A 17485-nucleotide genomic window follows, 5' to 3' on the forward strand; every position below is an offset into this window, starting at 1 on the left:
AATTTTAAACAGACTACAGTTTTCCATGATCTCTGAACTCAGGGAGCTAGGGTTTACTTAAAGTGTGGTTAGTGAGAACAAGTCAAGATCTGAAACAGGGTTTGATCCTAGCTTGTTAACCAAGTGCAGTTTAAGTACACCATGGTTCCAAAATATGGATGTTGTCAGAAATTAGTTTTTTTTAAACATCAGAGGCAAAAACTTCTGATTTCCTCACAGGTGAGAAAAAGGAAGAAAGGAGAGGAGGGAGTCCATGAGGCCAGGCTGACTGTGACTCATTCACATGGCAGGAATGTATGGCTTTGTGTTACATTTGAACGAGGCCTTATTCCACAAAGTTGTTTAAATACAGTGTACCCTTTTTAAAAAGACATTGATTCAATATTTAGAAGTCCGTTCAGGTGTTTTTCTCCACTTGATCGTAGAACACATGAGGGAGGGAAAGTTTGAAGAGAGGAGTCTGCTTTATACATGTCTGCTTCCCCAGTGATTGGAATCTTGATTGCTCTGGCTTCTAAATCTTGGGTGAAGCCTACATTCATGCACCAGGTTACACTCTTCAGACCTTCCCAGCCATCACCAAACAGAAGGGGACTAGAGAAGGTGCCACTTTTACAATTCCTTAATCCAGATAATAGATTATATTATGAGCAATGTTGTTTAGGTCCTCTCCTGGACCAGTTCATGTGAGAGCTTCAATTCTGTATTGAGAGGGGGAAAGAGTGGGAAAGTGTGGGTCTACAATCTAACCAGGGGTGCAATCTACCAGGATCTTCTGCATAAGCTTCATTGAAATGAAAGGAAACATCACAGAACTAGCTTTTAAATATTTCCATTTCACTGAAGCATTTCCCGTAGATTAGGGAGATGCCATATTTTATTGACTTTCTTTTTTACATCCGGTGTATGCATGCCAATAAAAGCGTTAATTGATTGGGAGATGCATTTGATATTTGAAGCATTTTCACATTGGTAATTAACCAACAATTTTACAAGCCTGAGAAACTTGAAGTGAAAGCCACCCTGCTGTCTTGTCTCTTCTCCAAATATGAGCCATCTACCATAGATTATTCTTTAGTCAAGAAGAACTAATTTAGACACTGGCAGACTTTGATCTTCCGCCAATTGTAGTGAACAGAATGAACCTGAGACATGCCGTTAGTTACACTGTGGCCATAGAAGGAGCCCTTTCCCCTTTAAACTGTTTTACACAGGGCTGGGGTGGAGCTAAATCTTAGTAAAAATTATGTTGCTTTTTTGGAGTCATGGACATTTTTGCAGCAAAAAATAAATAAAATGAGGAATTTTCTTAACCTGTCTTAGATATTGGGAATATTATGATCCATCTCTTTACATTACATTTTATGATACTTTATAGAGTTATTTTCAAGTGTCCTATCTTATTGGTAAAAGCATGTCTTAATTCCATTTCCTTACATTATTAAGCCTTATCGGAATATATTTTGCAAGGGATACAATTGAGGAATTATCTGGCAGAATGATTATTAAATATGAAAAGTCTCTGTTGCTCAAGTGATGATTAATATTCCAGGGATGCTCATGTGCTGTAGTTAGACTCAGAATGTTAAATTAACAGTATCTGCATGGATTATTAAGAAACTATTAAATTGGATAGTTTAACTATCGACTACTGAATAGTATGTTATTAATATAGTTAAATAGGACTGGTGCTGGAAACGTTTACTAGAAATGTTTGATGTTTAAAAATTCAGTTGGCCTTCTACACATTAAAAGCCTTATTAGTAATAATATCAGTCATAACGCCATTATGGCAACAATCAATTCTGATAACTACCTTCTTTTCCACTTTACCTCTGAAACATTGTACACGTATGCTTTCTAAAAATTTTACAATTTACAATATTTGTATTTAATAAACATTTCAACAATTTGAGTACTATCCTTGGTTTTTCCTTGTCTGGTTTAAGCATTAAGGCATATTTAATATAAATACTGCTAGAAGAGCTCCAGAATGCTCCTCCTTCAGTTGCTTTTTACACTATAATTAAATATCATTTATGATCTTGCTGTTCCAGGCAGCATTTAAAATATAATTTATGTTTTAATATGTTGCTGACGCCTTTAAAGTTTTATTACTTTTTTAATGTTCTGCCTTTTAATGCTTGATTTTGTATTCTCTTAGTTAAGTCTGTTTATTTTGTTGAGATTGTATTTTCATATTCTGTTTTGTAAGCCACTTTGCATATGTTTGTGGAAAAGCAAGATAGAAGTAAACTAAACAGAAGATGAAATTGTAAAACTCTTCCTGGACTGTTCCACTGCAAACTGTAAGTGGTTAGAACATGAAAACAGGCATGCTGGATTAGACCAAAGGACTATCTAGCCCATCATTCTGTTCACACAGTGGCCAACCACAGGTGCCTATGGGAAGTCCACAATCAGGTCATAAGTGCAAAACCTCAACATCAGGCTGCTGGATACTAGAAGACATCTACCATGGCTACTCATTAGAATTTCAGAACAGCCCTCCTCATTGCTTTCTACTTTCACAATGTCCTGCCAAACAGCACATCGTAGCCCAAGCACTCCAGCAGCTTCTCAACATAGGTGCCACCACAAGAACTCTTCTCAGGTGTACCTTTGATCTTCTTCATCATGCCAGAAAAGGATGACTCATGGAGAGCAATTCTGGATGTCAAACAGATACGTCGGATACTGACAATTCCCAATTACACCCCATCTGAGAAGCTCTCTTGTCCTCCATCAACCTCACAGAGACCTATTTTCATATTCCTATTGCATCGCAACATAAGATGTTCCTAAAATGTGCCTATCACAACTGGCATTACCAATACAAGGCTATGCCCCTTGGCTTCCCATAAGCTCTCCAAGACTTTACAAAATTACTACTTGATGGTAGTAAGCATCTACCTTCTCATCAGATTACCTTCCAGAAACAAGCTTTAGCAGACCCAAATCTAGCCTTCTCATGCCCGCAACAACCACGGCTTCTTAACCTCAAAAAGAACCACTTTCAACCTACACAGACGCTTACTTGCCTAGGAGCTATACTACAGATTCCTCTCTCAGGAAAGGACAGTCAAGTTTTAGCAAGCTTCCAAGACATTGCTACTCTCTGCTTTCTGTTCTTTAATCAGTTTCGAATCCATAAGAAGATGTCTCCACTTATCCTATGACTGCTATGCTTTGGTGAAAGACTTCTTTAAAAGCTTTTTGGAAGTCCAGGTAAGCAATGTCTACTGCATCACTCCTGTGCACATGTTTATTGGCACTCTCAAAGAACTCAAAGGTTAGTGAAACAGGACTTCGCTTTGCAGAACCCATCTTGATTCTTTTTCAGCAAGACTTCCTATATCCTTGATCTTAATAAGACTTTCTACCAATTTACCCAGAACAGACATATAGAGGACATTTAAAACTTGAAATATACCTTCACATCTCTCATTCGATGCACTGTGTGTATTTGTACTTTGAAATAATGGCACATGCATTTACTACTAGAAATTGCTGACCCTTTTTTTGGTCAGCATAGTAATTTGAATTCCTCCTCCAATGTTAAGCTATGGAACAGCTCCACAAGGTGAAGCAGATGTAGGAGCATTTGACTTGGAACATTTCATTATTTGTCTCCACCCAGGACTTCAAACATTCCAGCTTTAAGCAACAATGTGGAACAACTCAAAATGGAAAAAACCACAAATTGGTTTCAATGACCTTGTAATCCTGTGCACCAGATTTAACTATTAGGAGAAGGTGTTTTTCATAAGAGTACCCAAGATCTGTGATCAAAATTCACATACTATTTAGTCCAGAGTAGTAAGCCTGCCTTCTATGAGAAATTATGAGTGTTTTAAGTGCTATAATTTAAGAATAAAGTCAACTAACGAACAAGAATTCATACTTTACCATCTCTCAAACAACTAATTTGTATGTTGAAAACGTTCTGCTTTAAAGATGCTTATTAACTTTAGAAATGGAAACATAAATAGACAGCAAATTGGAAAGTGACACCATATAAAGGCTGTTTCCCCATACTTCCAACATGCTATTGCATTTTTTTTCCACTTAAAGTTTTGTAAAGTATTAAAGTGTCTTGACAAGATTAGTGTGGCTTTTTGTTTTGATTTTTTTTAAAAAAAAGTGTGTGCTGCAGCTACCTCAGCTTTGAAACGAATGAGAAGTTCTAGCATCTCTGCTTATCTCAACCATGATAGCCTGACAGTGACCTGTTTCGCACAATATGAGGGTGGTTAATGAGCCATGGTGACTTGTTAACCACCCTGCACGTGCTGGTCTGATTTACAACGGGTCTGTTCAGACAACACGCTAAGCCATAGTTAGACAACTAACCCTCTTGCAAAAAATGGTTAGTGAGCATGTTTAAACCATGGTTATGTAGCCACCATAATTAGGAATAGTTCACACGACACGCTAAGTCATAGTTAACATGACTCGCAAAGCCATAATGGTTAGCTCAAAATGCTTAACCACTGTGGCTTAACATGCTGTCCGAACAGGGTCATAATTACTTAAAAATGCACAGAATGAGCCATATTGGTCTATAAGAAGAACTCCCTCCCTTCAAAATCCAAACCTGGGAAATGACCAAAATATCACAAAATACTGAGCAAAGTTTTACATTTTCCACCACTCTGCATCAGGCTAGATGGTACACAAAGCAGGTAGGGGCAGGAGAGAGAAAAAAGTGCAGATGTAGCTATAAGGGTTTGTATCTAATGGTATCCTTCCGCTAACGCAAACCTTCTAGCACTTGCAGAAATCCTGTTTTTTCCTTGGCGGAAATGTCATAACCATTACTTACGCTAGCTGTTTCACAAAGCATTTCAGAACATTTAGTACAAACTGTTCTACAAATTGTTCCAAAAGGTATCACACAATTCGTTATGATCTCATTAGTTTAGTACTTGCTTGCATTAGATGGGCTTGTTATTCTAGCAGCTGCACAACTACTAATGCTTGTAATTTTTATATTAGCATAATGTTAGATATGACGCATAAATAGCACAACTAGCCTAATTAAGCTGCAATTAATTATCCAATGCCTTATGCAACAGCTTGCAGAATGACATGTGCAATAACTTGTAGAAAGTCTTATGTAACAGTTTACAGAATAGCTTGTGCAATGAGTTCCAACAGCTTGCACAAGCAGAATCAAAGTATTGGATTTGACCATGTGGACAATGATAAAAATAGAGTTTCCACAAGTTAAGACTAGTGGTTTTCACCATGGCAGCATGTATGTAACACTGCAGGGTGCGGTACATTTGTTTTTTTGCTAGAGCATGTTTGCATATTTTCTATTTATTTGCTTATTAAATAGATAACACTGTTTTTGAATCTTGTTGAATGGGCTAAGGAATCAGGTGTGATGCACTGTGTCTCAGCTTCATAGATCCCTATAGCCCCTGCACTGCAGAATTTAAGATTATACATGAGCCAGCACTACAGAAAGACACAAATGAACATGTAGCCTGCTCCCACAATGTTAGGCTTAAAAGACTACTTCCTGGTCTTTTGGTTAAGATGTAAAGAGCATGGATTCCAAGGCAAATAACATATGCCTAAATTTAAACACCATCCCAGGCTTGTAAAAAGACTGCTTCCTGGTCTTTTGGTTAAAGATGTAGAAATCAGGGATTCCAGAGCAAATAACATATGCCTATATTCGAACACCATCCCAGGCCTGTTGGATACCATTTTTAGTCCCCAACTAAAGTGTCCTAAAATGAGAACTGCCCCACTCCTTGCCAAGATTAAGCCAGCAAATTAAAGGAACTTCAATACACCCATCACCTCTGTCTCCCCACTAAGTTGGCCATGTGCCCTACTTTACAGAGGACAGCCCTCTGTTTGAAGGGCTGTCAGAAGACAGTCCTTTGTTTGAAAACAGTCCTTTGAAATTCAAGTCCCCAGCTGTCTCTTCTTAGGTTATTTATATTTCAACCTGACTTGGCCATCAAATAGAGACTGACCTGTGTAAAGTAGGACCATAGACACATGGCCTGTACCAGAGTATCCTTATATAATTCCACTAACACTACAACAGAATGCAAATACCTACAATTCTTTAACCAGTTGGAATAGTTTTCAACTAGTAACTGGTAAAGTTCTGGACAAGAATGTTGTTCTGCCCTAGTTGTTTCGTATTTGATGTTCTATTAGACTATATCTGCCAGTTCTCTCTCTCTCTGCACTTGGAGGAGGCTGGAACAACAAACACAAAACAGGAATGTATGTATTGCTGAGGGACTTATTTGGAAATATCCACGGGACAGCTTACAATATCTGTTTAGGATCAGGGAGGTTGTAGACCAATGTTTGAAAAGAAGTTAAAGGCGATGCACCATAAAGCAAGGCATTGTCAAGAGTTATTTAACAAGATTATAATTGCTGATATTACTCCCGAGGACTCTGATTTACGCTTTACAGTAACACACCCTCTGAGATTTGGGCTTAAATGAGCTTGGCGCCGTAGGAATATACATAGAGGATTCGTTTCATAACATTTCATCTGTAGATGCATACTCAAGCTATTACTTTAGTTTTATCTTCACCATGACTGTGGTAGGAAGCAGTCTGTGCACCACACAGACTCCTCGGATGTAAAACTAAGGATGTGGCCCTAAATGTGTTCTTATATCCACACCACACCAGAAGCCAGCAAGTAGAAACCAAGTAGATGCTCCACATACAAAACTGTTTGGGTGAAAACCAAATCTTTTGGATGAAATCAAACTTAATTTTAATAGATTAAATTTAACAGCAACCTGTGATATTATATTGGAGTGTAACAGCTGGTCGCATTTTAAAATGGTTTTTTTTTTTGTGGGGCAAATACTACTATAAGAGTACATGGAGAGCTTAATCTCCCTTAAAAGAACTAAATGTTATTATTTTATTCTCATTTTTGGTTAGGAGAAAAGTGTTAAACCAGATTTTGATTTAACTGTTTGCAAACTAGCCAGGGCAGGCCCAAGACATTTTGCCTGCTCCTGCTCCTCTAGCGTCTTTAATCTGTTTTTCCCTGCTGCAGCAAATCAGCAGAGACAAGCAGTGATCTTATGGCAGAATCTGGCACCATCTCAGATATCGCCCACAATGCCTTGCTCTGAGGAAGGATACAGGTGTCCTGTAAACAAGGCACTGTGGCAGAAGATCTGAGATGGCATGCTGCATGATCTCTCACAAAGCTTTGCTTGGAGAAAGATCTGTAGGTATGCTAGCTCAGAGTGAGAAACTATGAGGGTTTCAGATGGTACAGGCCACTGCCTAGGAATTATAGTGATGGTGTTCCTACACAACAGTTTATGTTAGCTGGTAACCTTTGTCTTTGACTGAAACGTGGGTGGCTGTTAGTGGCCGCTGCACAACACACTTCAATCCAAGAGAAAGCTGGTGAACAGCGAGAAGTGGACAGCCAGTAGTGCCAAAGGCAGGGGTGCACTCAGCCCCTCCACTGTTAATCACAGTATCACAAATAAATAAATAATCGCAATCTACCACCTGAGGCAAAAGGCTCACCTTGGCTCATGGCAGGACTGACCGTGATATAAGCAATGTTTTCATCTATGAACACATGAAATGTGAATCAAACCAATGGTTTATTAGCGTAGTATTTTTTACTCTGATTTATTATTATTATTATTATTATTATTATTATTATTATTATTAACATTTATATACCGCCCCATAGCAGAAGCTCTCTGGGCGGTTTACAAAAGTTAAAACAGTGAACATTAAAAACAAATATACAAAATTTAAAACCATAAAAAGCATAAAATACAAACAAAAACAGACAATCCATTAAAAACAACTATTCTAGGGTCAGTTAACTCAGCATATGCTATTAAATGGTGTTAAATGCCTGGGAGAAGAGAAAAGTCTTGACGTGGCGCCGAAAAGATAACAATGTTGACACCAGGCAAGCCTCCTTGGGGAGATCATTCCATTATTATTATTATTATTATTTATTTATTTATTTATTTATTTATTTATTTATTTATATAGCACCATCAATTATAATTGAGATCCTTGTTGACTGTAGTTGCCAGGCATTGAGTCTGTGACTTTTTGCATGCAGAGCATTTAGGCCACAGTTCAGGTAAAGTTATTGTTACTAGTTCCCACTAAAATAAGTTAGTAGCAACAAACTGGTTCCATGGGACTTATTTGTGACTACTTTTAGCTGTCTGTGCTACAAGGCCCTCATCTTAACACGGGGTGGGAAACTGGTGTCCCTCCAGATTTGGACTACAACTCCTACCACCAATGTCCATTGACCATGCTGGATGAGATAGATGAGAGTTGTAGTCCAACAACATCTGGAGAGCCACAGGTTCCTCATCCCTGCCTTAACACGATGTATTTTGAAATGCACTGCCCTTTGTATCCTCTCTGTATGACCTGGTCATTCAACCGTTGGAAACAAAATGTGATTAAGATTAAAAGTACGATCACTGCCACACAGAATAGTTTCAAACTTTGAAGTCTCTCTAAAAAGTTTGGTTACTTTATCAGCATTAGTGTGAAAAATAAAAGCCCTTCGCCCCTATTTTTAAAGAAAACCTTTCTATGTTTCTGGTCAGATTGTCCCTTGTCCCAGTAACACGTTTATTTTAGAGGCTTTTCTCTGTCTGCGATGGTTTTATTGCAGTGAGATCAAGTTACGACCGGTTTAGTGAGATATCAACCCACATGATAAGAGGTAGCCAGGCCTAGGCCAATTTGGCTGAGATCAAACTGATACTGCATATCACCTTCACAGGAATAGCACACTGTAGGCAATTGCCTGAGATTGTGTGCACTAATCAGCATGATTTTCAGATTTTCTACGTTCAGGGAATCCTTTCCCAATTGACCTTTTTTTGCTGAGGAATCTCTATGCCTTTGTTACATTATTTTCTCCCTTTTTTTGATCCTGGAATCCTTTGCAGTGCATATTCTAGAGTACTTTAACGTACTGAGACCCTCCATCCAGAGAGGCACTGATAGATGACATTGGTGGGTAGGATGGACCAATACGAAGCAGCTTCTCCATGGCCCCGTTCAGATGACACCTTAAACCACGGCTTTAACCATGGTGGTGAAGCCAGAAAGCCAGGCCATGTTCAGAAGACACCTTAAACTATGGCTTTAATCACGGTGAATAAGGCTTTCTGGCTTAACCACCATGGTTAAAACCATGGTTTAAGGTGTCTTCTGAACACAGCCCGGCTTTCTGACTTAACCACTATGGTTAAAGCCATGGTTTAAGGTGTCTTCTGAATGGGGCCAGAGTCTTGGGCTAGTAGTCTCTCAGTCTAATCAAGCTCACAGGGTTGTTGGAAGGATAAAAGGAGGAAGGGTGACTCTGGCCTTAGCTAGACCTACCTGTTATCCTGCGATGGAGGAGGGAAGATCTTGCGTTGTGTTTAACATGAGATCCCTCCTTTGTTTACATGCGATGACATCAGAAGGAGAGGTGTCGCACCCGCCATTTTATTTTTAAAGGGACAGCAGTGCATGAACGCTTGTGCGCAAAAGGTAAGTGGTTTTTAAAGTTTAAATTACTTTTCCCGCTCCCCCCACCCTACCCCCAATGGATGCAGCTCCTGGTTCCTCGCAAGGAATCGTGCGGAGCTGGGTCGACCTGTGGCACCCGGCCACACATTCCGCGGTCTCCGGCTCAGCCCGGGACCGCGGAAAAACTGGGGCCAAAGGGCCTGCCGGTATCCCGGGGCAAGGAAGGGATATCATACTAAATGCGTTATCATCTCTCCCTGATTTCCTAAATTGTAGATATCACATAAGTCATGTGGACATACAGGGACGATCCCGGGGTTTGCCCCAGGATAAAGCCCTGTTTAGCTATGGCCTCTGTATGCCAGCCTAGCTCCTGGGAGGAAAGGTGGGGAAACAATAATAAATACATTTTAAAGTGGAATGCTAAGAGCATGTTCCATTGGGTTGACCTAATCTATAAATAATACACTGCTGACAGATGTCACACTTGGAAGCAAAAGGTTGAAATGGCTAGAGTTAGCCTGCCTTAACACTAACAATAGCAGGTAAATATTTAACTGAGACCTCTAAAGGAGCACCGACCTTATTCCATTCCTGAATTTTCATTGCTTATCTAACTACAAAGGAAAGGGAGAAAGACTATGTTGGAAATATACTTTTTGTGATGGATAACGGATCCAGTTTGCTAAATGAGAATTATAATATCAAGTATTTCCTATCCATTCAAAAAGAAGTACTTTCCAGAATGCCGAAGAACCAGTCTCTCTCTCTCTCTCTCTCTCTCTCCCTCTCCCTCCCTCCTTCTCTCTCTTTCTCTCTGTGTACACATGCACAACTTTTGCTGCTTTCCTCCTGCAAGCACTAGCACCATCACCCCTTTTTACCCAGCTTGGGTTTCCAGGTGCTCGCTTGCCATGTCAAAGGAAGAAAATAAGTTAAGGGCAAGAGTGAAACATTCTCAGCCACCACTTCTTCCCTGCATATCCTCCACACTGCAATACAGAAGTGGCAACTAACATTCTCAGCAGGCAAATCCATCTTTCCCTATGCTTGTTTCATAGAATCATAGAGAATCATAGAATACTAGAGTTGGAAGGGGCCTATAAGGCCATCAAGTCCAATCCCCTGCTCAGTGCAGGAATCCACCTTAAAGCATACCTGACAGATGGCTGTCCAGCTGTCTCTTGAATGCCTCTAGTGTGGGAGAGCCCACAACCTCCCTAGGTAACTGATTCCATTGTCTTACTGCTCTAAAATCAGGAAGTTTTGGCTTCCTGTAACTTGAGCCCGTTATTCCGTATCCTGCACTCTGAGATGATCGAGAAGAGATCCTGGCTCTCCAATCTTGATCATAATAGCATTTTTATGTTACATACTTCTGATAATCTAATACAAACTAAGAAGGGTACTACTAATGTTCCATGTTCAAAAATATTTATTAATTATTATTATAAAAGTGTCCAAATTGGTCAGAAATAGAAAAATAAAAGAGAACATGGGGGATACATTCAAGAATAACCAGGAGAGACACTTGTGAAGGCTATATACCTTTTTTGGGGACTGCTTTTTTTGCGGTGGAAAGCTATGCATTAATTAATTATATTATTATTACCTAGTTTTCGTAGATTCTTAGCACCTATGTATTTACTTAATACAGTTATACTGACAATCCAATGCTATGTGTTTTACATGGTTACATGGAAATACATTCCACTGAGTTCAGTGGGATTAACTCTTAAATTAAGTGTGCATAAAATTACAGCCTTAGGAGTGAATGGATCCTCTTAAAAGCCAGCTGAACAGAAAATCAATACTAAAAATTCAGAAAGCAAACAAATTATCCCCAGGCAATAGTGTGTAAAGGACAGTTTGACCCAGTTCTTGATAGAACCACAACTTGGTGGAATAGTTTGGCAATTGAAAATGTGAACCTGCAGACAGACACAAAGTAAAAAAGGAAGAAGCTTGGAATAGCGGCACTTTCTGACATGTATTTATGAAAAACAATATGCTGAATTAAAGGTAATAATGACAATTAAAAGTATCAGTAAATACTATTTTGGGTTATTATATGCAAAGGAGGTTACACATTGACATTTCTTGCAGATCTTCTAAAGGGAAGATGAAGAAATGGTGAATCACTTTCTATAAATGGTTTTCAAGCTTTCTGCTTTTAAGGAAAACTTCTCCTCATTGGCTCATCTGATGAAGTACCCCTACATACCTGCAATGGAAAATAAGTACATTACAAAGGATTCTGAAGTCTCTTCTAGAGTGCGCATTCATTTCATAGGTGGCACCCGCCAAACCAGTTGCCCCATTTGAACTGTGTGACTTAGATTCTTAGAATATCCAGCACTCTCCTGCAGCTGCACATTGCAGAGGAAGATTGGCAGTGGTCAGTAAAGTATCCTTCAGGGCTGTTGGTCTGCCATTACTGTTCTTCTCATTAAGTAGGGGGCTGTTCACACAACACTCAATGATTGAATGTGGGCTGTTTTGAATCAGCTTATTTGTTGAACCATGGGTTAGTGCAGCGGTTCTCAACCTGTGGGTCGGGACCCCTTTGGGGGTCGAACGACCCTTTCACAGGGGTCGCCTAAGATCATTGGAAAACACATATTTCCGATGGTCTTAGGAACCGAGACATTTCATTTATTTGTAATTAGAAATAAATATTTCACAAGATATAATTACATATTGTTTTTGTGATCACTATGCTTTAATTATGTTCAATTTGTAACAATGAAAATACATCCTGCATATCAGATATTTACATTACGATTCATAACAGTAGCAAAATTACAGTTATGAAGTAGCAACGAAAATGATTTTATGGTTGGGGGTCACCACAACATGAGGAACTGTATTAAAGGGTCGCGGCATTAGGAAGGTTGAGAACCACTGGGTTAGTGTGTTGCCTGAATGCAGCAGGGTAGTTTGATGACGATGATTTATTACTTTTCTGTACCACCCCATAGCTGAAATGTGGTTTGTTAATCACCCTGAACAACCGAACAGCAAACCATGGGTCTTCAAGGTGGCTTGTTCGAGACAGTAAGCCACACTGCATGGTTCATAAGCCACCCTGGCTGCATTCAAATAAAACGCTAACCTACAGTTCGACAACCCACATTCAACTAATGAGTGTGGGTTAGCATGTTGTGTGAACAGCTCTAAGCCTCAGTGAACAACTGAGAAAACCGTTTGTCTATACCAGCTCTAAGTCACAGGATGTTTAAAGCAGATTGGAATATGCTACTGCCACTAATATTACAATTTGTGCTATATGTATCTATTCCCTACTCCATACTATTCAGAGCAGCTACTAGCCTCACTGCAAGAATTTAAGCCCAGATCTTCCCATTTGAAGTCAGAAAATCTGTCCACTATACCACATTGTTTCATTTTATCTCCATAACAAACTGCAAGTTATATTATAGAGATATAATGATTTGTTCAAGCGCACCCAATGAGCTTAACAGCTGAACGGAAATTTGAAACCAGTCTTTTCACAACTACCCTACTTACTATACTGTAATGCCTGTCTATTACTTAATAAGTATTTCGTTTCAACAGTAGGCTAGGCTCTATGTGGAACAAATAGAACGTGGAACAGAAATCACAAATCATTTGTTTAGATGGCGTAATGTCCCCTAATACCATTCATTAGGGTGGCAATGTGTCCTCCTTTACAGCATATAGACCTCTGCTTAAAGGCAGCCTTTCTCTGAAGTCTAATTTAAAGCTGAAGAACCATAAGATGGTTGAAGTTGTCCATCAATGATTACTACTTGGACAGCAGACTGAACAGTCACACAGGTAAGATGTACTGATTAAATGATAGTAATCATTTCCAAATGTGCATTTATATCTATAAATTAGCGTGTGAAAATTTTATATAAAATCTCCTTTTTGACTGAGGCGTTTCCTCTGTTTTTGCCAATGTGTAAATGGCTACTTTATGGTTTATTTAGCCTGGGTTTTATGAAGGACAGCTAACTTTTAAAAAATGTTAGCTTGAAATAATTGACATAATGTCTATAAGTGGATGTTTCAATTCAAGATGTTTTCTGTAGGAATGCTATTGTGGGTGCTTACACCCCCCTCCCAATATTAAGCATTGGGATATGCACAATACTGAAAGAGTGGTGTGAGGGTGGAGTGCTTCATACTCCATCCCCAAATTCTGTATTGCTACCTTAGGGCCCTCACTAGCCGTAGTCAGGGTTCCAGTGTACACACAGCAATTACAAGATTGGACACAAATCCTGAGGTTTTACCTTATCACTTACCACACAGTATTTTATCTGAAGCTGTATCTTGTGAAAAAATACCTCCAACTAATCTGGCAACATCTGAGGCACCAGTAGAAGATGAATGTACTATTAGCAAACAAAGCTGAGTATACACTTTGGCTGCATTCACGTCTGTTCTTTGAGTATCTGATCATTCATGCAACATAACATGCTATGCTGGCATGTGGGAATAATTTCTAAATTAGCTGCACGGACAAGATGCAGGATCTGCTACAGGTATGGTTAAATGCTCTTTTCGTTTATGCTGTACATACTACAAGAAGTAGAAAACAAAGGAATAAGAGCCCAATTCTAGCGCATTTGTGTCATTCATATTAAAAAGTATGATTGCTATCTCCATCATGGGAATTAGTCACAACAATGGTGTCAATTATTAGCACAATCTATCACTGGGGTTGGGGAGATCATTACTATTTCAGTGCTTATGCTGTGTGAACTTAAATTCCCTCTAATCAGCAGATCAGTTACAGTGTACCTGATGGCCTATCTCATGGGAAAATTCCAGCAAAGTTGTTTGTGCTGCGTTGTGCATGTGACAACCCCACCGCCACACACTTACTTTTACATTTAAGTTCCCATACTTACATTGTGTATCTAATTACTCCCTCAGAACATCTCTTGGTTTGGAAGCATTAATCACCAGGAATTGGTACAGCAGAATTTAGTCCATATGCATAATGATGCATACTTTATTTTCAAAGGCACAGATGGTGTGGGCTGGGTAAACGTCAAGTACCTTTGCTATCATTGGTATGCAGGTAGACTTCCTGGTATGCCGACACATTAGAAGATACACATTGTTTTCAAGAGTGGTGGTTGAAATAGGTGGCTCATTTCCTCTGTAAAAATAGAGTTTATTCCAAATGGTTTATCTGCTTTGTAGAAGATTAAAATGAGAATATTCTGACATTAGACTAGGTATTCCCATACTGTGTGCTATGCTGCAGGAATAAATAAAAATAGGTTTATATGAATCCAGTGTAGCCACTCATAGAGGAGCTGAATTCTGTGACTCTGGTCTAGGTTCATGCCCCCTTCCAATCAACCTCCACTGGGTGAATAATTCTGCCATGCACCTGAATTTGCTGTCTTTGGTTCATTGAATCACTCCAGCTGAAGAACTCTGGTAGAATTACCTGCCCTCAGAGAAAGCTTGACCATTGCCTTTTAATACACTTATTTTGTAAACCACCCAGAGAGCTTCAGCTATGGGCTGGTATATTATAAATTTAACAAATTAATTAATAAATAAAATAAATATTTTAATATTTATTAAAATATTTCAATATTTAATACAATATTTAATTCAGAAATAAAGCTTATCAGACTGATTTAGACACTTTCAAATCAATCTTTTAAATTTGATGGTGCTTTTGTCCTCTGTAAACAAAACAAAACAAAAAACTGTGCGCACCCAAAGAAGAGGAACATTACAGAGCAAAGTTGCAACGACAAAGGTATATAAAATATTCTGGTATATAGAAGGATCTGGATACATGAAGTCCAGATCCTTTTTTGAAAATGGGCACTTTATTTGTTAATCCCTTACCTATCTTCAGAAAGTGTTTAGCTAGCTTCAGATAATGGATGTTGTGGTAACATTTTGGTTACTATAATACAAGTTGACTTGAATTATCTTCTTTTTAATTTTACAGAATGTTTATTTGAAGTCAGAATACATACAACTGATCGATTAATTGATCGATTGATTTGTCAGATGTTGCAGGATTATGTTATAATTTGACTGGAAAGTCCCTCTCACCTTGAAACATGTTGGTAAAACAGTATTGCAGGATAAGATTTTTTGCACAGGACAATGAAGATGCCATAAGCTTATTATCTTTGTTGCAGCTGCCTTTCAAGTAAGAGAGAAAACAATGTTCTAACTCTGAAGAGTTTAATATACAAACAGTCAAAACAGAGAAAACGGTGAAATCATTCTTTCTCTTAGTCTAGCACAAAGGTATCATCAGCCAGTTATACTGTTGAGGAGAAAGTTGCTATATATTGATGAAGTTCATTCCTTCCCTGACGGGCTGAGCGTGTAGCTTTTATAGTATTCCTAGTTCATTTCTATTCATGAAATTTGAAATCTGACCTCTCCATTGGCAGCGCAAAAAGAAACATAATGGTATAAACCTTATTGGCTTTATGATCTTTTCTTACAAGAAAGTCTGGCAGGTGGACGTAGTGAGCTTCAACAACCACTGTTTTAAGTGCTGGTACTTGATCTGATGGACTAGCCACCTTGTTAAGAAAAGTACAGCTTAATCCTATGTATGGTTATTCAGAAGTAGTCCCACTGACTTCTGTGGGGCTTATCCCAAGTACATGTACAAAGAATTGCAGCCCTGACTTCTAGTCCACAATTCTCCTTCTCATGCAAACTGATTCTTAGATCCAGAAGCCAAATGGCATGCTGGGATATTGTTTCTCCACAGTTTATAGAGGGGCCATGGCTCAGTGACAGAGCACATGTTTGCCTGCAGAAGATCCCAGGTTCAATCCAGTTAAAAATATCAGGTAGCCGGTGATGTGAACATCTATGTAAAAGACATTGGAAAGGCACGGATGGTCAGGGCAGACAGTACTGGATTAGATGGACACATAGTCTGGCCTGGTACAAGATCATTTCCTATGTTCCAACTGTGCACAATAAACATTTTTTCTGTATTGTCTTGATTGACAAAAGCAAGTGATGCCAAATAGAAATTCATAAACAAGGGAGGCTGTCTAATCCCTTGAGCAATCTTGTTTTGAAATGAAGGATAACCTGTATTTTAAGAGACTTCTGGGAAATAGATATGTATGAGGAGGTACTGGTGAGGGTGGCTAGAGAACTACAGATGTTTGTAAAGACAGAACTAAGGTACCTACGATCGTTAAGCATATGATTGGTGATGGTAGTGGGAGAATGAATGATAGTACAGAAAAGATTGGTTCCTATAAGAGTGGGAAAGATGAGGATAGTGAAGAGCATGAGCATAAAGTGGGGAGGCGATGGTGAAAGATACAATCAAGGATGTTCAGGGAGGTGCCTGAGGATGACTGGAAGCAAAGAATGGTTCGGTAGAAATTGATATGAAGATCAGAGAAATTCATGGAGTAAGCTCTGAGCCATTAGCTAAATAGAACCGACATGCCCAAGACAGTATACCTCTGAATAGCAGCTTTTGGGGTACACACAATGGGAGGGAAATGTCCCCTTCATGCCCTGCTTGTGGGTCTTCTTGAAGCACCTGGTTGCACGCTATTGCAAAGAGAATGCTGGAGTAGATAAGACTCATTATTAGTCCACAGCAGTTAGATAGCTTAGCACCAACTAAGAAAGAGAAAAGAGGATAGTGACAAAGAGCACTGCAAGAAATGAAAGGGCATTTGGAAATATTTATGTTGAATGGAGGGTAAGAGATGGAGGCTTCAGTTCAGAGGAAGAAGCAGAGAATCTGAAAAGGAAGTGTTGAAAAAACGGAGGAGAAAGAAAGGTGAGGTGGAAACTGAAAGAATGATGCAAGGTAATGACAACAACTATCTGGAGGATGATACCAGGTGGGAGTGAAATTGAGCTAATAACATACAGGAAGGAAAAAGGAGGGGTTATTATAATATTTGTTTATAATATGGGTACTCGTCCCTCTTAT

Source organism: Elgaria multicarinata, chromosome 16, assembly GCF_023053635.1.
Source record: "Elgaria multicarinata webbii isolate HBS135686 ecotype San Diego chromosome 16, rElgMul1.1.pri, whole genome shotgun sequence".
Lineage (NCBI taxonomy): Eukaryota > Metazoa > Chordata > Lepidosauria > Squamata > Anguidae > Elgaria > Elgaria multicarinata.